A 23175-nucleotide genomic window follows, 5' to 3' on the forward strand; every position below is an offset into this window, starting at 1 on the left:
CCATTATTGTCCACACAGGTCTTCCAACTGGACATAAAAGCAATACGTGAAAAAGAAATAGTAAAATCTCCACAAGGATTTTTCTAACTGAATTATGGGGAATGATCTAAAATATTGACACAATTGTAAAATATAAAACATACCTTCTCGACAAATTTTGGTGTGCAACTTCTAGCGCTTTGATCTGTATGTGAAAGAAGATGCCCAAGGCGTCCATTCATAGGACTGTGCAATGCTAAACATAAGCATGTGGAGAAAGTAAAATGCATGTGGCCTGTGGAGTAAGATAATAAGACCGAACGCTCAAAATTACATATTCCGCAAGATATGTTCTCATACACCACTTAATTTTTCTGAGCCAACAACCACGGTAACAATATAGCCATGTTCGAACTTCCCATACATAAATCCAGCCACGGGATGACCCACAAATGATGCAGGGCTACTGTGAGATGACCCACAGATGATGCAGGGCTACCTGTGAGAAAGGAAAATGAAATATATCTTAGCAATAGTCACTAATTCAAGCTACACAAGAATTTATCAGATAAATATGACTAGTTACATAGAAAATCCAATTTATTTGAATAGTAAGCATTAAAAAAATGTTAAGGAATAGAATTGGCAGGAGTTGACAACCTCCAGAAATAGGAATTGAGGCTCTCCTCCTTATTCTCTTGATGTGAGGCTGGACTTCATACAAAATTGGATTAGCAGGTTCATTTAAAATTAGAGAGTTTGAAACAGAGCTTGGAGACGACAGCAGAAAAAGTCAAAATACTTTTGTCATATGCATTTCACAACAAAAGAACATGAGAAATATAAAGAGAATTCCACCTACTTTGTGGCAGTTGAATCAGTTGACCCTGGGCCCCAAAGAAGTAAACTTTCTCATAATGATGAAGCAAGGTAATGTACTTAGAACAAAGGATGCGTTGGTTGTTGTTGGTGGAAAATTAAATCCGATAGTTATCTCCTTCCATTTCTTGTATTCGATGACCTTCCCATAACCGTAAGGAAGTCTATTCATTATACTGTCAACGAAAAATTGTAATCGGTTTGATAATATCCCATTTCTTCAGTATCTATCCTTCAAACTGATTGCAAATGCCTTCCCAGAAATTATTTTTAGAATGAGATATACAGATACATCTGCTTCTAGTATTTTTTCAATTTTTTCTGATATGAGTTACTTAAAATGTTTTCATTCTCATGATTAGGGGGTTAGGTCCTTTGTGATCCTCTAATTGGAGCATCATTATCAGCTCTTTCTCTAAACGGTTTGACTCGTATATTGGCAAATATAGTAACCATATTCAATTTCATTTGCATCCATTCAATATGATTAAGTATATCTTAAGTTGTGTGCCTTGTTACAGACAGCTTTGACTCCATTTACAACATGTTACTTATTAGGAGCAACAAACACTTATTTTTTAGTTAGGCTCATAGATCTTCTCTTGTGTTGCAAATTTGAGTTTCAACTAGTCGACTTGAAGAAAATTGAAACAACATTAATAGAACCTGCTGTTTTAAAATAAGATAAGGGTATTTTTTTTTTGAGAGTTTCAACTTTTAGTATTCCACAGCTCCGTTCAAATGGAAAATAGTTAAAACAGGTAGATAGATTGACGTTAACTTGGGATCTTAATTTCAGGAAACTTAAAGGCCTATCTTTGGAGCTTGCCAAACATGTGAACTACTCATATTGTTAGTGTAACTTCCTGATTTACGGTGAGAATGCAGTGCATAGTCAGTTTTAGTGTTAACTCCAACTAAGCACTCAGTGTGTTATTGTTCCATTGATTACATGCTTCACGTCCAGTCTTCTCTCTTACTTGTGAAGTTCTTGATTGTATGCTGATTTAATGCATAAGCTAACTGAGCAAAGTGTGAGTTAAACTCAATCTGCCTCTTCCATTTCATTCCACCAATTTTTGCATGATCTATGTTTATGCATTGGTTCATAATTTGTATAAAATCATGCTTTGGCATGTAATGTAGAGACACAATGAATTAATATATTTTCATTCTTGCAGCTCTATTTTTCTTCTCTGTTTTTTCTACAAGTTTGTCTTCTTTTTCTAGCTAGGTCTGTATTCTGTAATGCAGAAAAGTTAACATGGTATCAGAGCCTAGGAGCTAGGAGGAAGGACAAATTATTTGCAGGTAGATTTCTGAAGAATGGAAGCTGACGTAAACTTTGTTCATGGGCCTTGCCTTCATCTTCTCCTTTGTGACACATCGTTTCAGTGGACCTGTCTTTCTACTATTAGTGCTAATGCTTCCCTTTTTTTTTCAAGTTTGATTAGTTCACTATTGGCACCTATATTTTCGAGTAGTGGCTTCTTCTTGCCTAGTTGAGTAGTGTCATTGGGGTCACTCATGAAGATTCATGTGCCATGTGCATCTTCGAATGTCAGATGTTTTGCCTTTTTTTGCCATCTAATTATTGTTCGAGCAGTGTCATTGAGGGCACTCATGCAATTCTTGATCTTGATCATCATCTTGGCTTGTGAGGAGGTTCTTCATTCAGCACTCTGGTTGTCATCATTCGACAGTTGTTCACACTTCTCTTGTATCTCAAAGGATATTCTTCTGCACTTCATATAATTGCATCTTTGTAATTTTGAGGGAAGGTTTCTTCCCACTGGGTTTTCCCTCTTTCCTCTTTCTTCTTTTTTATCTTTTCCTTTTCTCCTTAGTTGGAATTAAGGGGGGGTGTTAGTGTAACCTCCTGAATTACACTGAGAATGCAGTGCATAGTCAATTTTAGTGTTAACTCCAACTAAGAACTCAGTGTGTTATTGCTCCGTTGATTACATGCTTCAGGTCCAGTCTTCTCTCTTACTTGTGAAGTTCTTGATTGTATGTTGATTTAATGCATAAGCTAACTAAGCAAATTGTGAGTTAAACTCAGTCTGCCTCTTCCATTCCATTCCAACAATTTTTGCATGATCTATGTTCATGCATTGGTTCATAATTTGTATAAAATCATGCTTTGGCATGTAATGTAGAGACACAATGAATTAATATATTTTCATTCTTGCAATTCTATTTTTCTTCTTTGTTTTTTCTGCAAGTTTGTCTTCTTTTTCTAGTTAGATATGTATTCTGCAATGCAAAAAATTTAGCACATATGATGTCCACAAACATAAGAAATAACATTAAAGATGAAGTTTTCACTAGTTTCCTTAAAATTTTATTTCTAGCCTACAACAAAGTCAGAAATAAAGACAATTTTAGGTACACCTTACATTACTAAGCTTACAAACCTAAGCTAATTTGGTACTAGCATTCTATGTATACGTATAAAGCTTGAGATGTGAATCATGTCCATTATCCTATAATAAGTGACACTTTTATTTTTTTTCTGAAAGTTTCTACTCTCCGTGTATCTTGAAAATTTTATTTGATTTTCTTTGAAAGCTTTTGGAGACAAACTTAAACATACAAAAAGTATAGTGAATTATTGTTCTCAAACCTTTCCTCTCAAAAATATATCCAGGAAAAAAAATAAGTATATCAAATCAAAGCTTGGATGGTAACGAAGCTTCTGCAATAATTACAATCACAACTAAAGAATACTTGTAATTTCTGACTATTATACGTGAAACACAATTAGCTTCACCACTTAGTGTCATTCTTGTTTATAGTCATTAATACAAAGCCATAAATAGAGATAGTTGTGACAACAATTAATAATAAAGAAAGCATGATTAGACAAAATGTAGTAAGGCAAGAAGAATAATGTGGACAAACTAAATGGAATAATTAATAGACCCAACATAAGAGAAATGGATAAGATACAAATTACCAATTTCCTCATCGAGAAGTCACTTTTGCACCTATATTCAGGCATTTGTAAAACATACGCTAAGTGAGATAAATGTTGAAAAGTCTCCCACCTCGCAAGGGTGAATCTATATGTAAACATATGCAAAATGAGCTAAATGTCGAAAAGTCTCCCACCTCATCAGCAGGCACAAACCCTTTAAAAAACTAGTAGAATAAAGTTATAAACAAATGCTAATGGTGTTGATACTGATGTCAGAGGCATCAACTAAGGTTTTAATCTTGGGGAGTTTCCCACCTCAGTAGTAGGCACAAACCCTTGAAAAACTTAGACCCTAGCGTAATACAAAAGCAGACCTTAACAGGTGGTTGAGACTGCAAAACCATGCCATTGATAAATATTGCAATAAATTCCATCTCCATTAACAGAATTTGACTTTAAAAAAAATCTAAATAAAAAAGGTGTAAGTATAAAAATAATGCTTTTCTATTGTCTCAATTTGTATGATAGCACCTAATTGATAACTTTTGTTTACACTCAATCTTAATTTTTTGTGTCATAATAAAGCTTCCTAATAAAAGAGTAGAGAACATTACAATATCTGTACATGAAAATAGGAACCCTCATCAATTTTAATGAAATTACATCTGTCATGACTTCCAATACATTCAGTTACTGTTTGATACTCTTTGCACTAATGATGTTCAATATCTTTAGCAAATTGAAGAAAATTTAGCCCCAAGATTAGAAAAGAAGTATACAAGAGATGTGAGAACACAAGATATAGGCAACGAACAATGCAATTTGTTGGCTATCTATCAGCTAAAATGGTGAGAAAAAAATGATAGTAAACAAATTTCAATATATGTACTATTAATGATTCTTTGTACATTTGTGGACCTACAAAATCAACATCGCATGGAGGGCTCAACTTTTGATACTTATCAGGCCTTAATTACATGTTTGTAAATTGAAAACCTCTACTAGCAACCACTTCAATATTGTTCATCTTCATGAAGCTTTATGTTAGCACTATCACATCATGTCATAGGACCGAAAATCTATAATGTTAAGTTGGACCTTACCATTGTTGATTTAGAGAACCTTGCCTGATATATAAAAAGGAATTGCTAAGTACTAATGTAGACCTTACGCAATTCACTAAATTGAAAGTTCAGTCTTTACATAGTGTAAAGATTGCTATACAAGAGAAAAAGGAAACATTCACAAGCCTATTTCTATATGTCAATACTCGTATGACATAAAGTTTCTATACCTGTAAAATATCTTTCTATCAACATACCTGTTGTGTTTAAGAACTGTATTTAATATACACAGCGGCTCTAATCTCCAAGTAGAAGGTGATAAAATTCGTCGTTTCACAAAACATATGAGAATGTACCACATTTGACCTAATAATAATGTAAACATATGAGAATGTATCACATTTGAAGTAATAATAATGTCATGGATACTTATGCAAACAATAGGCCCACTCTTCTTAAAATATCAAAAGCCACAAACTAGGCCTATTAGAAGTTTATACTTAACTACAACAATACACAAGATCATCACATTAGATAATTCAAACTCGAAAAAAAACATAGAACAATAATAATGAAGCAAGGCTTTGATAATGCATAAAACAAAGAAAATGCTAACATTGCCCAATTTGTGAAATTTGATTATATCATGGAAAGAAGAAGCTTACTTTTTGATGGTTTCATTAGGCATTGTTTGCTGATAGTAAGAATTTCTTAAGACTAGATCTCTAGTATCAAATTGCAATCCTAATAAAAATTTAAAATATCATTTGGTAATTTTACACATTTACATATTCTTGAAAGAAGTCATTTGAGATTTTTTTTAATTTTTAATTTATAATTTAAAATTCAATGAATCTTATATGATATGATTTTAAGGGGAGGGAAAAAATAATTTGTTTGGAAATTTTCCATTTTGAAAATTTTACGTCAATATGGTAGATTGGTTTAAGTAAACTGTAAGATTACCCAAAAATAAAAAGCATTTATGTTATGCTGCACCCAATTTACAGTTTACTTAGATTGGTTTAAACTATAAGATTGGTTTAAAGACAACAATCAGGCCATGACAATAAGCAATTGATGTAAGATCGATTAAAAAATGATGAAAATTGGACAATTATGACTCACAATGATAAAGATTGAAGACAAATCCCTAATTCTGACATTGAAAAGGGTATGATAGGATTGATCAGAATCAAAGATTGCAACTCAAAGATGATGTTGACAAGACCTAATTGAAAATGCAAAAAACGTAATCCAAAGGAAAAGAAATGCAGAAGAATGACAAGATATTAACAAATGATAAAGATCAAATGCATTGACATAAAAAAAGTGTTAATAAAATAAGTGCATTGACATAGCTGTCTGTATGTTAATATACAGAAGCAACGCACACCAATATCCGAAATAAGATAACAGCTATTTAGGATAGGTCAATAAAATAATAAAATAACTGCGCATTGAAAACCCGCAAGTTCCTCCGTTTTTACCATCCTGAGATGGCATTGGGACAAATGCTACCTAACACTAACTCCGATTGGAGATCAGCAAAATATACGTTCCAAAAATCTCACCATTTTGTCCCATGAAGATTGGTGCTTAGTCATGGATAATACTCTACAGATTGTTCAAATTCAAATTCTCAAGAGAGTCAAATTTGATTGAAAATAATGCATGGCTACACAAAAAAAAAAATAACAGCCGAAGTTTTGGGAATAGCTCTAAATTTTCTCACAGTGCAAGTTTTAATTCTATTTAAGTACAGGGATTTGTTAACAAGTTACAAACTTCACAGCGATGATGGCTTCCAGGAGAGAAACTGATAATTCAAGGTTCATCCATGGCACTAAAAGAATGAGAATCAGCTGGAATAGGATTAGCAGTGAAGAAAATGAGTCTTATACCAGTTGGCTCACGCATTGAGGATGGATCAATCGAAGATACACATGGCAAGGGTAAAGTGAGGAGTGGAGAAGAAAGTTGATGCTGGATCAAAAGGATATTCAATGAGGAGTGGAGATGTAGTCGCTCGTAATGGATTAGAGAGCTGGAGATGAAGATCTTTATAGCTGTAAGAGAAATGGAAGCCCTCGAGTCATCAATGGATTGACTATGCAAATCTATTGTTTGAAGATGCAAGACTGACCAAAAAACTGCAATATTTCGTTTTACATGGAAAGATATCATGATTATGTGGGTGTGCACCTCAAGTTTGATTCAAAGGAAAGGACTTACTAGGTAATTGTTATAATTGGATGTCTTTATCTTCTCAAAGAGATACGTTGGTTTTTTTTATTTATAGATCTGGCAAACGGAGATGGCAAAACAGAGATGTTCACTTGGCTCAAAGAGTAAATGGAAGTATGACAATTAACTATTTTCCAAGCATTTTTATGCAGAAACAAAACTTCTGTTTTTCTAAAAACGGAGCAGATTTGGGTACGTATGATATGGAGATTGCAATAGCAAGTTTATTTGTACTTTGGGAATAGCAAGTTTGTTTTGTACTTTGGGGATGCACTTTTTCTTGGGAATCATTATGCATAAGGGAAGAATGATGATGCTTTATAAAAGAAAACCAATGGATCTCCCACCATACACACATGTTTTGATTTTTTACGAATTTGATGAGCTTGGCTTGCCCTATAGATCTGAATTTATACGCAAAACCCTGAGATCTATGTGCTGATCCTTCAATAAAGCGTTCTAAAAAAGAGTTCAAGATTCAAAATATTAATTTGTGGTTATATTAGACACGGTCTTCCAAAATGACTGTATTTGTTCAGATAAAGAACCCATTTAGATTTTCTTTCTGAATTTTAAGTTTATATTTTCTTGCCGAATTTTCAGGTCCATTGATTGTATTGTCCCTTAATTTTTAGCCGATACAATTGCCCCGTATTTAGATCTCTACTACAAGCCAAGTTCATCAAACTTGTAAAACATCAAACCATTGATTGCATGTGTATATGGCAGAGTTCCATAGATTCATTTTTACAAACCCTTATCATTCTGTTGTTCTTTACATAATAATTCCCAAGGTCTGGTGCATCCCCAAAATATAAAGAAACCTAATATTGCCATCTCCATTCATATCATACATACCCACTCAGCTTCATCTTCAGAAAAAAGTGATCGTCCTTAATTTTCCATCTCTGTTATACAGATCTATAAATTAAAACAACTAATTTATTTCTTTTCAGAAAATAAGTATTTGCAATTATAACAATTGTCTGATAGGTCATTTCCTCTAGATCAAACTTGATATGCACATCCACAACATTATGATATCTTTTCTTGTAGTATATTTTATCAAGTTCTACAAAATAAAGAATATATCTTTTATATCATTACAATGTAAAAAGGTTATTATCTTACTTTATGTGCACTTTCTGATTTGAGAGGTTAACAAAAGATTGCAAAAGATGAAGATGGTAATGGTTTGTATATCTGTTAATATTGATTTTTGTTTCAGTTCACATTGTTATAGCTTAATGAATATGCTAAAACCTTCTTTAATTATTAAGATAAAAATAATTTTTTTAAATTTCATAAATTATTTGAAGGGAGCAAATATATATCTTTTTCTTCAGCCAATTTTTTTATTTACCATTGTACGAATGTCGTCATTTATGTAAATTTTAATTATTTTTCATATCTCATAAATGATATATGAAAAATGATTTTTCATAGAGACAACTTTTTAGAATTTAAAAAATATGATTAAACACACATGTAAAATTTATATATTTAAATATTTTTTATGTTGTGATCTTCAAATAAACCTATTAAATCATTCACGAAAATAATACTATTATTTTTTTAAAATTAATATTAATTATTTTATGCAATTTTATTATTTAATAATTACTTATTATAGTTCATCATTTTTTTTCTTTTAAACATAAAAACATTGATACATAAAACATTCAATCAAAAGAGTTGAAAATAAATTACATATAATTTAATTTAATTAACATATTAAATTTTTTATTTTTTTTTATTAAAAATGGCAAGCTACTAAATATATTAATATTTAAAAATCAAAGTTTACAAGACCTGGTTCAGGAGAGCATATCCGCAATGAAAGATCACAATCAGAATTGTAACCAAAATTTTCTCATATGCAATGAAAGATGATAGGTGAGCATACTTGGAAGATAAGAACAACAAGAAGAAAATTAGAACCTACAAAAGAATAATAAAGAGTCATACTTGAGATTAATTCCAATAACTTCTACTCACATCAAACAATCCAAGTCCATTAGAAGACTTCTTTCATCATATCAATCCATTACCTTTTCTCTATGAATCCATCTTTTTACCCTTACCATGCCTTTTTTGATTGGTTGCTCAATTCCAAGTGTGAGCCAATTTGTATAAGGCTCTTTTTACCCTTACCATGGATGAATCTTGAATTATCTAATTCTCTGTTGGAAGTCACCATTATTTTCAACCAAAATTTGACTCTCTTTAGAATTTGGGTTTAGACAATCTCTAGTGTATTATCCATGAATAATCATATATCATCATGAGAGAAAATGTTCATATTTGGCTCCCTCATGGTTTTCGGCCTCCTATTCTTTTTTTTACTTACAACCTATCTCTTCCCATCCTAACAAAAATGGTACCCTTGCTAATATACCTCGTATATTTCAACCAAACAACTCCCATTTTCTTATTTCAACCAAAAACTTTGTCAACCCCCTCAATAGCTATTCTAGACCACTTTTCTCTTCAAAAAACTATTGAATAAATTTACTCCCAACTGGTCTTAGTACCCAAATTCATAAAGTCAATGTTTGCCACTCAAGCATTTTGAGAATCATAAAGTTATCAAAATCTCATTTGAGATCATGTAGATTCCTTTCTCAATTATTTTGAACACCATAAATATATCCACATCACATAAATGGTATGAATAACTAATTTAGAATCTACCTATCCTTAATTATTCATGGCAACATAAATGTGCATCATCCTCACAACATTATTTTGTAAATAATTTTATATCTTTATTTAACAAAAAATATCAAAATTAAACATATCCAAATATATAAATTTTCTATGAATCCAATAACATCATTTTTATCTCTAAGAGAATTGCCTCTATGAAATTATTTACAAAATAATAGTGTGAAGGTGAAGCACATTTATGTTTTTAGGGCTATTTAAGGATAGCTAGATGCTAAATTAGCTATTCAAACCTTTTGGGTAATGTGGAGGTATTTATGGTGCCCAAAATGCTCTAGAAAGGAACCTACATGGCCAAAAAGGAGATTTGAATACATTTATCATGCTCAAAATGCTTGAAGAGAAGCCAAAATTGGTTATAAGAATTTTGGTAATAAGACTCGTTGTGAGTGAAATTATTAAATAGTTTTTAGAAGAGAAAAAGGGTCTACAGCTAGATAATGAAGGGATTGGAGAAGTTTTGAGTTGAAATAAAACAATAGGAGTTGTTTGGTTGAAATATTTAAAGTACATGTTATCTAGGGAAATCTTTTTGTAAGGATAGGAAGAGGTCAGTTGTAAGTGTAAATATTGGTGCATGTTTTAGTGATAGTTGATATAGTTCACCTTGGGATGTTCTTTTTTTGTTACATATGTGGCATGTTGGAGGATTTTAGGATATTTTTTCTTGATGATGGTTATCATGGTTTCATTTGTAGGCCTATTATCAGAGAATGAGATGATGGTGAATATTAAAATGGTACATAGATGGATAAGGTGTGATTCTCCCATGCTTGTGATTTTGATGGGTCTATTTACAATGTATGATGTCAAGTGATAGAATATTATGATTAAGGTGTCCCCTACCTTGTAAATCCTATGACATGGTTCCAACATATTTGAGAAGTGTCTCAAGGCACTTAGGGGTTATTAGAAAAATGTTCTGTAAGATTTATTGTCACTATTTTCTGTAATACATTCATTAGGGGTGATGTATTCCACTAGCAATATTAAATGTGAGTTATGAACACAACTTTTTGTAAGATTATGCTAGGATCAAGAGCTCAATAAAAAGTACAATAGAGAGACAAAATAGATGATAGGAATAAACTGTATTCTCTCAAGATGAAAATACTGATCAACTGGATATTCGAGCACACAAACATGACATGTGGCTCAATGAGAAACAACAGTAGGTAGGAAATAGGTCTGGTAGGTAGGAGAAACAATATAATATTCCACATGAGGTGGATCGATAGAATGTAACAATAAGATAAGACCACAAAAGGTGGAAATTCTCCTACACACACTATCCCAATGTAGCACAAAAACCCAAGTGTCTCATACCATAACTACTATGAAATGCATGTACGTAATTAAACTTAAGTAAGGTGTAATAATATCCAACATGGATAAATAATTACACCAACACCCACCTTAAGTGCAACTTAGGGGAATACGCTTAAGTCTACAGTGCAACTAAGCAATGCAAAATGGGTCCCACCTACAAGGCAATGTTAGGTACCCATGTACAAATGCAAATACATACAAACCAATGTAATGGAATCTTTCACAAAGTGGGGAAAGAGAGAAAAACCCAAAGGGAAAAAACCCTCCCCCAAAAAGAGAGATGAAAACCATATACAAAGAAACTCTCATAGAGGTATGTGAGGAACAAAACCCCATGTGAGGAAAAAGTCCCCCCATTATGAGAGAAGAATAAAAGAGAGTAGGTAGCCCCCCCTCAATGTAGAATATGCACCAATGATAGAAGCTCAATGATGTATGAAGAAACTGCTCCACGAATGTTGAAGAATATTCCTCCCCTTGGGAAGAAGAAAAACTAGAGGTGTATCCATGAAGTCCCCCCAATCATGAAGGGAAGATGTAGGAAAAAATCTCATGATGAATGGACTCTCTAAAAACTGCTCAAGTGTCTACATGTTGATGTTGAAAGATACCCCTCCAAAGGTGGTGAACTTCTCCACACTGCTGAAAAAGGCACTCCAAGATCTAGTGGAGATTAATCTAGAACAATATCCAAAGACTCACATGTCTCCTCAAAAGATAAAGAGACCTCCTCCAACTAATGTACAAAAGTATCCACAATCATGTCAACCTCAAATGAATGATCATGTAGAGAATGCACAAAAGGGTCAGAGTGTTCCCTTGCAACAATCGAAGAAGGATCATCTTCATCAAAGAGAAGATGAATGTCATCAATGATGTCTCCCAAATCTGCAATTTAGGACTCCACCAACAAACATGCAATGTCTATCAAGCAGTCATCACAATCAACTGAAGTTGGAAGACAAGTAATATCCTGTTGCACTGAATCATAAGAAGGCAAAACTATCGCATTAGTTGCATCATCGGGTGCAATAGGTGATGTGATATCAATAAGAGGAGATGAAATGCAAGGCTCAAGAATGGGGTCACATGTGAGAACACCCAAGTTCAAGTACCTAAATTTCTCGTCAAAATCTAAATCATCAACATAGGAAGAATCAACCTCATCAATAGGACCAAAATGTGAAAAGGAGTACAACCGAGATGCATGATCAACCACCCAAGTCACAATGATAGATCTAGTATCCAAGTCTCTAATGATAACTGAATCAGGTGTGAACTCCACAGTTTTTCTAATTTCCCCATGTGTGATTTGATAGATGGAAAGAAGATTGTTTGTCAAGTGGGGTACACACAACACATCATTGAAGGAGTTATCCCCAATGGCAATAGATCCTTTCCCAATCACATCCATGTATTTATGATTTCCCATCAAAATATATGGCATGTGGCAAGGCTAAAATAAAGAGAACATAGATTGCGAAGATGCCATATAATGAGAAGTCATTGAATCTAGAAGCCATCTCCCTGAATCATGACTTGTAGCAGCACAAAGAGCTTGTCCCTTTCTTTATATGTCCCAAAAGAGTGATCCTTTCCTTTATCTTTTTCTTTGGAAGAAGAAGCCAATGTAGAGATTCTAGAAGGTAGGTTGATTTTGTTCTTCTCAAGAAGATGCTTCAACTCATCAATATCTTTCTTGTAACAATGATGTTCATCATGTCCCGACTTCTTGCAATATGTACAATTTTTTTTTTTCCTTATATGATTTCCTCTTAGGTGAGTCACCTTGTTGTGGAGCAGAGTATTGTGCTCCATCTTGTTGTGGTTTTGACTTAGGTTGCTTTTGATTCTTGCCTTTTTCTTGATTGCTTTGATTCCCCTTATTAGCAACCAATTCTTGTGACTTTGAAGAATTGAGAATCCTCATCTTGGTCAACTTAGATTGCTCAAGTATCAATATCTCCATGAATGCATCAAAAAAGGGAGAAGTATATGAGGAACCTTGAGCTAACCTATGGGTGTGAAAGCTAGATACAAAGGTTCCATACTCTAATGGAAGCTTGTCCAACAAGTTATAAACCAATTGAGCATCCTTTTTGTCAATGCCACAATCCTTTAGCTTTTCTCTTAGCTCATTTTCTTTTGTAACATAATCTTGTATTGTATTAAAATCCTTGGGATCCAAAGTTGTGAGTTCACTATCAAGCTTGTAGTCCTTAATCTCACCAACTTGACCATATAATTTCTCATAAATATCCCAAGCCTCTTTAATTGTAGTACACTTATCAATGTGAAAAATGAGGTCATCTGATACATACTTTCTAAGAGTTCCAAGTGCCATAGCATTCTTTGTGAGCCATTCAATTTCAGCATTAGGATTAGCCTTAGGATTAGGTGGGATTGTAATAGTTCCATTTACATAATGAATGAGTCCTTTTTCTATAATTTTATTCCAAGCCTTAATCTTCCATGATGCATAATTATGAGGAGTTAAAAGTGAAAATTTAGGAGAACTCATAGCAGCAAAATGAAAAAAAAAACAAGATAGAGAGAGACACAATCACACAAGACACCCCCCAAATTCACTCAATCAAGAAACCCTCCCCAAAATGGTGATTTGGCACTTTATACTTAGTACATATACAATGGGCCACTTGCAAAACAAGGAAAGGCGGAATTCTAAGTTCAATTTTACAACTACCTCAAATAGGCTATAAGAGACTCCAACAAATACCACAAATTATCTAAACTAAGATCCAAGCAAAATGCAAGTACCAAATAGGCCAAAAAAGACCAAATACTGAAAGTACAATTTCTACTCAAAATCATTGCAAGCTAATGGCATATTATGGAAGTAGACAAAAAATTATACACTTTAAAAAAAATTGCACCTGAAAAGGAGGTTATATGACCCCAAACGAAGCCTCTGAATTTGCAAAATCGGGGATTAGACAGGTACATTCATGAAAATCTGAAAATTCTGAAAAATATGTTTATCAAAATCAAAAAATTCCTCCACCACTATGAAGAGCACAAAATTATATCCCAATTAAAAAAAAAATTGTACCAAAAAAGGAGCCAAAATGACCAAGATATGGCCATGTGAAGTCGGACTCCAAAACTGAAAAATGCAAATGAAAGGGGGTCTTCAAATTTTCAAAAAATGCTAATGCAGGATGATGTTAGTAACCTACAAGTTTTAAATTGATGGTCGTATGACCATCAAAATGCTCATCACTCCCTCTGGCTAGCCATACAAAAAGTGCCACGTGGTAGTCTGTGAATGGTTTAGTACTTGTACGGATGATGAGACTGCAGGTGACGTGGTGTGTTGAGGTATAAGATAGCGTGGCCATATGGATCTGACATGGTTGGAGATTGGGATTGGGACTGCTGGAAGGCACAGGAGTGGTGAGGGCCATAGGTGGGACCGCTCAAGAAGACTACAACAGCAGGCGGAATGGAGGTCATTGGGGATGCAACCGGGGAGGTCGGTCGGGGAGGTCGCTGGGGAGTAGTCAGCGGGATTGTTTGGAAAGGTGAGCACTGGTGTTGGCTAGGTACAAAATAGCCATCGGGTGGTGAGCAATAGGCGGAGCGAAGACCAATAGTAGACAGAGCAGCCATTACTGGGGGCTGTCGAAAGGGGATGTACGGGAGGGAGCAATGAGACCCAGAGTGGGGACAAGCAGCAGGGCCTGGTGGAGGTACAGGTCGGGTTGGCAGGTGCTAGAAAATATGGACAGCAGTGAGAGAAGCAGGTGTTGGGCCCTACAACAATACATGTAGTACGGGGTGTCGGGGGTGGGTGTCACGGCCCCCCAAAAAATATTTTTTTTGGGTTTTTTTAATTTTAAAATAAAACTTTTGAAATTAATGGAAACGGCCTCTCAGACTCAACTGTAATGTCCAAATTGTTGTAGGACGCCCCCAAAAAATGCAAATCCTCAAATCAAAAAATTGAAGCCTCCAATAATGACTAATCAGAGAAGCCCTTTAGGCTTTGATACCATGTGAGATTTTGCCAAGATCAAGAGCTCAGTGAAAAGTACAATAGAGAGACAAAATGGATAATAGGAATAAACTATATTCTATCAAGATGAAAATACTGATCAAGTGAATCATTAATCAATCAATCAATCAAATACATACAATGAATATGAGCATGCTTATATAGGCAAGGCTATATGGATATGTGAGCACACAAACATGACATGTGGCTCAATGAGAAACAAGGGTAGGTAGGAAATAGGTGTGGTAGGTAGGAGAAACAATATAATATTCCACATGAAGTGGATCACACACCGAAGGTGGAATGTAATAACAAGATAAGACCACAAAAGGTGGAAATTCTCCTACACACACTATCTCAATGTGGCACAAACACCCTAGTGTCCCATACCCAAAGTATTATGATATGCATGCACCTAAGTAAACTTAAGTAAGGTGTAATAATATCCAAAATGAATAAATAATTACACCAACACTTTTTAATTTTTTTCCTTCCACATTTAGTCACCTAGAATAAGATAATTAATGATTCAAGAAGTGGAAAAATGAGTGACCTTTGGGCTTCTCCAAGTATGGGATTGGAAGAGAAACATACGTCTCTAGGTATTGCATCATTTATTACATTTACTATATTTTTTATCTTGCAAGATTGTGTGCCCAAGATGGAGAAAAAATATTGGAGCCAAAACTATTTTTTTTTTACATTCATGTTGTTTTGGTTGTGAGAAATGAACATTTTTTGGAAATATTTTGTAATGGTTTTGTATATCTTCTCATTCTATAAATTCAGCCTTCTAGATGTATAATTAGTGAAATGTTGAATGTAGAGTTTCTTCTAGAAACAAGGATAGATGGCAAATAGAAAGGTTATCCAAATAGGTATAATATTTTTCTGATGTTGAAGGAAATGAGGAGAATGAATGTGAATTTACTATAATCATACTTTATAGTTGATAATGCTTACCTCCGCTCTTTTCTTGATGTTGATGGAGATTTTTGACAAGGGCTTTTCCATTTAAATACTGTGATGTGGTGATCCTATGTTGCTGATTTGTGTCTTATGGTGATGATATTATTTATTTATTGTTATTATAAATTGACATAAGATAGGGTAATTCAGACATGAGTTAGTCTATATATATGGATGTTACGTGGTGTACACCATAATCTGAATGAAACAGATATCATGTTTCAACAAAATAACAATCTCATTCATCTGTCTAAACTTGGATAAAGGTGCTATGTAGAATTCAAGTGTATAAGATAGAACAACATAAATTTCAATAACACGAAAGTTGACTGGCACATGTTTTAAAAACTATGCCAAATATCCTTCATGGGAGGTAATTATCTATGAAATATCAACAACTAGAGATAATAAAAAAATTTCACACAATTGAATCCAGAAACACCAAAATAATTAAAACAACCTTGAAAAATAAACGATACTCTGATAAAGCCAATACAAAAACTTTAAATAGTAACCAATATGAACATACTTGAGAATAAATAGATCATTGAAGTATAATGTAGTCCAAAAAATGCTACCTTAAAACTTCATGAAAACAACAAATTTTAGAATCCCAAAAGTTGACATCTAGAAACCTAAAGTAAGATCTAGCATGGAAACCCAAAAATACTGCCTTATAACTTCATCGAGTAGAGATCCCACCTTATTTTATAAATCAGATCTCATAAGAGGCATCAAAACAATTTGGGATGTCAATTCCTATATTTTACGATCACGTATTATGTTCATTTCGAAATTTGTGCTATCTCACTGATATATTTAACCTTGTTGTATTGTCAACATTAACTCACTCCATTTTAGTTAGGATGTTGTAGGATTCGACGTTTGCATAGTCATATTTTCAATTAAGGGTGGCTAGCAATTCGTCAGATGTAAAAATTCATATAGTTGAATTCAGAAAAATAACAAACATATCAATATGAATTGTATAAACTTCATGCATTCAACTCATTAGACCACAAAACCTAACCTGATTCATAAAGGAACTAAATTTTACAAAAAGTCGTGATAGAATTTTTACCCCAGATAAACCGACTGTAATAAAAATTGAAGGGACTAAAAGCACAAATAGCCGGCTTGCAATAGTCTACCTGTGATCCATGAAATTAATATCATGAAACAAATTCGCCTAAACATATATAATTCTTATATTCTAGGACTTTTACCAAAATTTTACATTCACAAACTGATTTGATTCAGTGTAAATTTGATTACTGATTTCCTAATAACTTTTTTTATCAAAATTTCAAATGTGGAGTATCAATTCATGAAGGTGGTGTCTTCTGTTCAGGGTCTGGTAAGGAGGAGGTAGATGAAAACTCGCGTAAGCAATGTCTCTAGTGTTTTGTTTTTTTTGTCTCTGTTTGATGTTGGCCCTCGGTTTCGGTTTGTTCTGTCGATTGGTGGGACTGGTTAATTTGCCCCTAATTTTTTTATGAGGTTATGTTCTCTGTGTTTTTTACTCTCAGAACATTTTTGGTCTCTTTGTGCTATTTTTTTTCTGATATTCTGGTCCATGCATACAATATTCCATTAATCTAAGCTTGAGAAACTGGAAGTACTCATGTAATTAAAATGAGAAAAAACAAGTTTCAAATTTTTTTTGACCAAGTTATGGTGGTCACACATACAAATTTCTATATTTTTAAAAGTTGTAGTAAATAAATCATAATTAATTATCTATTTCAAAAAAAAATATTAAGATAGAATTTAGGATGGCGTCCATGCGGGTGTGTGCAGAAAGCCGAGCTAGGGTTTCGTGGCCCTATCTCGCAGGCGGCGCTGGTGTGGCTTCGTGCGGGGGGAAGTGCTGCGTGAGGGGGGTAGATGGTGGTGGAAGGGGCTGGAGGGCTCAGGGGTGGCTGAAGGGTGGTCACTGGGGGGTGTGAAGGCTATACAGGGGCAGGGTCTTTGCTACTGCAGCCGAGGATATCCCAGAAGCTTGGGACTTTAGGCAGGCCGATCTTTGGTGGTACGGGTGAGGGGAGGGGCCTTGGGTGCCAAGCCCCCGTGGGGAGACCTTTGGGGTGTGGGTCCTCGGCCAACGCCCTTGTTTTTTTTTTTGTTTTTTGTTTTATTCTTTGTGAGCCCCGATGGAGACTTTGGGTGGGGAAGCCTCAGAGGCGGTCCCAGCTATGGATTTCCATGTTGTGATGGGCTCAAGACCCTCATTTTAGAATGTGAAGACATTTAAGAATAACCTATTCTCTTCTGACTCGGGATCTGGGAGTGCTGGTAGCTCTCGCATGGTAAAAATTAATGGGCGTTTGGAGAGATGCAGTGAGAGGCCAAAGCTAATCATCCCTCTTGAGATAATAGTTGAAGACATTGAATACTTTTCAAATCACTCACTGTACTGCAAGTTTTTGGGAATGAGGGTTTCACTGCAGTTTTTGGAAAACTGGGCGTAGCGGACATGGGCACCAGAAGGGGAAATGGAGATTATGCTTTTGGCAAATAACTATTTCATGGTCACGTTCAACTGCATGGAGGATCGCAATAGGGTCTTTGAAGGAGGTCCGTATTTTTACAACTAGGTGGGATTATTCATCAAACCATGGCATGCGGGGTTTAATCCTTCAGAGGAGCTCCCAAATAGGGTTCTGGTGTGGGTTCGGTTACCACATCTTCCAGTGGAATGCTGTCGGGAGGATGTTCTATGGATGCTCACTGCTCTGCTTGGGAGGCCAGTGGGATCCTCGTCACAAACTCTAGGGAGAAAGGTAATGACCTTTGCACGTATCTATGTTGAAATAGATCTTAGTAAACCCTTGCCAGATGCTATAGATATGTGTGCAGGCTCTTATTCATGGGTTCAACAGTTAGATTATGAGACTTTACCATTTTGTTGCCATCTGTGTCATGAGTATGGTCATTTACAATGGAAGTGTCCTAGATACAAACCGGTAGTGTGACAACCTCAGCAGCCAGAACCGAGCCTTGATAGGGCTGAGAAAGGGAAAGCTGCCATGTCGGGTGTGGTATAGGGTGCTGATGGTTTTGTCTCAGTAAAGACAAAGAATAAGAACAGAGGATAGAAGAGACCCTTACAGGAGAGACGTGAGGAGGATACCTTCAACAGATTTGAGGCCTTGGATGACCTGAGCCATTAGGAAGTAAATCCGGGGTTAACCCGTCTAGATCAGGGTGCATCAAGAGGGGTGTCAGAAAGTGTAATGGAGAAATCTTCCCAAGCCCTGCTAGTGGTTGGAAGCCAGCAGATGGAGATGGACCAGACAGTAGGGGTTCAGTTGGTCCTGGCTCTTGGGATGGAGGTGAACCTGGCTGAGGGGGAGGGTTCTCCCATAGCTTCAAAATTGGAACCGGGTGGGGCTAAAAGTAATAAATCAGCCGTTCACCTGGGTCTACATCAAAGAGATATTAAGAAAAGCACTTTAGAGAAGAGCTCAAAGGTTGGCAGAAAGAAGGATCTGGATAAGATCAAATTGATGGGGGAGAATTTGGTCGAGTCAAGATCAGTGAAGACTTTGGATTTGCACTTCTCCAACCCTCCTAAATGATTGTGCTTTCATTGAATGTAAGGGGCTTGAACAACGGCCCTAGACAAAAAGTTGTTCAGGATTTGATCAGGAATCATTCACTTGATGTCCTTTTCTTGCAAGAAACTAAACTTTCAGTGGAGAGTATGATGGGTCTCATGCCAAAGCTGTGGGGGTGAGGCGAGTGTCAGTGTGTTGGGGCAGCTGGTTCCTCGGGAGGGGTGGCCTGCCTTTGGAACCCTTTAAGGTTCTGCCCTGTCTGGTGGGTTGCTTCTATATCCTCATTATCTGGGGTGCTATCTAGTCTTGAGACTGGGGAATTCATCTTGTTTTTGAATATCTATGCTCCCACTGATTTTTAGGGTAAGCAAGGCTTATGGTCTCATGTTTCAGGTATGCGAAGGTTGGCCCCCTTTTACCCTTGGATTATGGCAGGAGACTTCAATGCCATCTTGGAGTTGAGTGAAAAGAAGGGGGGTGTAATGCGGTTGGAACCTTCTTCTTTCCTTTTCCAGGATAGTATCTCCTTGCTACAGCTAGTTGACATCAAGCCTAGCAATGGTTTGTTCACTTGGAACAATAGGAGGGTGGGAGAGAATTGGATTGCCGAATGACTGGATCATTTTCTGGTTTCCTATTTTTGGATCGGTGGGGGGTGGTCCACAAGTTCTAAGATTCTTGACTGGAGAGGGTCGGATCATTGGCCCATCAAGATGGTTTCATCTTCGGCTCAGGTTGCCCATTTGCCTTCATTCAAATTCCAACTTATGTGGCTTCAGGACCCTTCTTTGCAGGTCCTTGTTACAGACTGGTGGAGGAAAGGGAGGCTGACCTTTGGCACTGCCATTTACTCTTTTGCCAAGCAGCTACAATTTGTAAAGCTTCAGCTTAAACTATGGAACTGACAAGGCTTCGGGAACATTTTTCATGAGAAGAAAGCTATTCAAATTTCACTGAATGAGATCACCAAGGAAATTAGGGAGCATGGGTTGTCTGAGGATCTACTTAGAGAGGAAGACAGGGCTGTCAAGATGGTAGAGGAATGGGAGCTTCGGGAAGAAATATATTAGAAGCAAAGAGCTCGTATTGACTAGCTAAAGGAGGGGGACAAGAACACTGCTTTCTTCTTCAACTCAGTGAAAGAAAGAAGACATGGAAATTCCATTCCTGTTCTGGTTAATGACAGAGGGGAGCAGTGCTTATCCATGTAGGAGATGTCTAGGGAGTCTCTCCAGTTTTTCCAATCCCTCTTTAGGGAGGATTCTCAAGGGGAAACAGTGGAGGAGAATCTGGTTCTGGATTACATCCCTTCTCTTGTCTCGAGGGAGATGAATGAGTAGCTTTTGTATCCTATTTTGCTGGAGGCACTTGAGAGAGGATAGTCTTCCACATGAGGAAAGGAAAGGCTCCTGGACCGGATGGGTTCCCCGTTGAATTCTTTCAAGAGTTCTGGGATATAATTAAGCTAGATTTATTGGAAGTAGTCCAGGAGTCCCAAAGGAATAAATAGATGCTTAGGGCATTGAATGCAACCTTCATTTCTCTAATCCCCAAGTGTGCAGGGGCTGACCGGTTAGGCCAGTTTCACCCAATTTCCCTCTATAATGTGATTTATAAGATCATCTCGAAGTTGATAGTGAATAGATTGAAGAAGTGTTTGGGGAGTGTTATATCTGAGGAGCAGAGTGGGTTTGTGGAAGGGTGCCAAATTTTGGATGGGGTGGTCATTACTATGGAGACCATTCATTCTATGGCAACCTCCAAAGAAAAAGCTATGTTTATCAAGTTGGACATGGCAAAGGCATACAATAGAGTCCGGTGGTCCTTCCTTTAGAAGATCCTCAGGGCTTTTGGTTTTGTGGACGAGTGGATCTAGTGGGTCATGAGTTGTGTTATGTCCACCTCTTTCTCTATGCTTATCAATGGAGACCATACCGAGCTGTTTGGTGCCTCTAGGGGTCTCCGCCAGGGAGATCCCCTCTCCCCTTATTTATTGATTCTTCTTGCTGAGGGTCTGGGGAGGCCGATTAAGCATAATGTGGGCCGTGGTTCTATTCAGGGTTGGAGATGGGGTAATGAATTGCAGCCGCAGTCTCACTTGTAGTTTTTGGATGATACAACCCTTATGTGGCTAGCGTGGATCAACGAAGCTACGAATCTGTGGAAGGTTCTGGATGTTTATCTTGCAGCTTGAGGCTAGATGATCAACGAGGATAAATCTTCTATCCTCTTTTTCAACACTCCCGAGTCTATCTAGAGGAGGATTGCTCTTATCTTGAGATTCCAAGTTGGCTCCCTACCCTTGACATATTTGGGTATCCCTATTTCTCCTGGCAATCCCCCTAGGGAGTCATGGCACGGGATCTTGGATAAATTCTGCTCCAAGGTTGAACACTAGACTCATAGATGGTTATCCTTTGCGGGGAGGGTTCTACTGATTCAGTCAGTGGTCCAGGCTCTTCCGATCTATCGATGTATGCTTTAGGTGGCTCCTAAGTGGTTCTTGAAGGGGTTGGACTCTCTGGCTAGGAAATTTTTATGGGCAGGTAATCTCGCCTCTACCAAATGGAGCCTGGTCAACTGGGACCTAGTATGTACCCCGAAGCAGTCCAGGGGGCTTGGGTTAAGGCAGTCTATTCTTTTTGGGGAGGCTCTTGCAGCTAAATTGTACTAGAGGTGGTGTGTTGAGCAGGACCGAGGCTAGGCCAGGATTTTGGCCAACAAATATATGCAAAGGATCTTGATGGAGGAAATCCCTAGATATCCGCTAGAAGGGAAGGGCTCATCGATCTAGTACACTCTCAAGAGGGGAGAATCTCTCATTAAGGTAGGGCATTTTTGGATCTGCAGAAGGGGGGAAGAGGTTCTTTTCTGGAATGATTCTTGGGATGGATACCCTCCCATCCTTGATTAGTCCCTAACCTTGGAAACCTAGGCCAGAGGTTCTTGGAAGCTGGATGGTCAAGGGTAAGTGACTTTAAGGTTGTCTATAGGTGCAGTCGACTGGATCTAGAGCGGTGGAAGACTCCTAATGAATGGCCGGTTGTTGGGATGGAGGAAGAGTGTGCAGAGTTACAGGGCATTTTGGCAAATAGACACTGTAGCTCCCTTAAGGGTAGGGATGGGCTGGCGTGGTCTCCAAATCCTAAGGGCATTTTTTCTATGGCTAGTGGTTACTGGGAACTGTTGAGACAAAGACTTGAGAGGAGAAGTGAACTAGTGGAAACAGGTGTGGAATAATGCTTCTTGGCCAAAGTGTAATTTCTTTGTCTGGACTTTGGCTTGGAATAGGTGTCTAACTTGGGACAATATCGGCAAGCGAGGAATCTTGGGGCCTTCTATTTGTGTTTTGTGTGGTAACGGAGAGGAAGACTCCTCACATCTGTTCTTTAGATGCCCCTTCTCTATGCTTATCTGGCACTATTGGTGGGGGGTGTGGAAGCATCCTTGTGTCCACGCAGATTCTCTGGTAGAGTTTTGGAGCAG

Source organism: Cryptomeria japonica, chromosome 3 (assembly GCF_030272615.1).
Source record: "Cryptomeria japonica chromosome 3, Sugi_1.0, whole genome shotgun sequence".
Classification (NCBI taxonomy): Eukaryota; Viridiplantae; Streptophyta; class Pinopsida; order Cupressales; family Cupressaceae; genus Cryptomeria; species Cryptomeria japonica.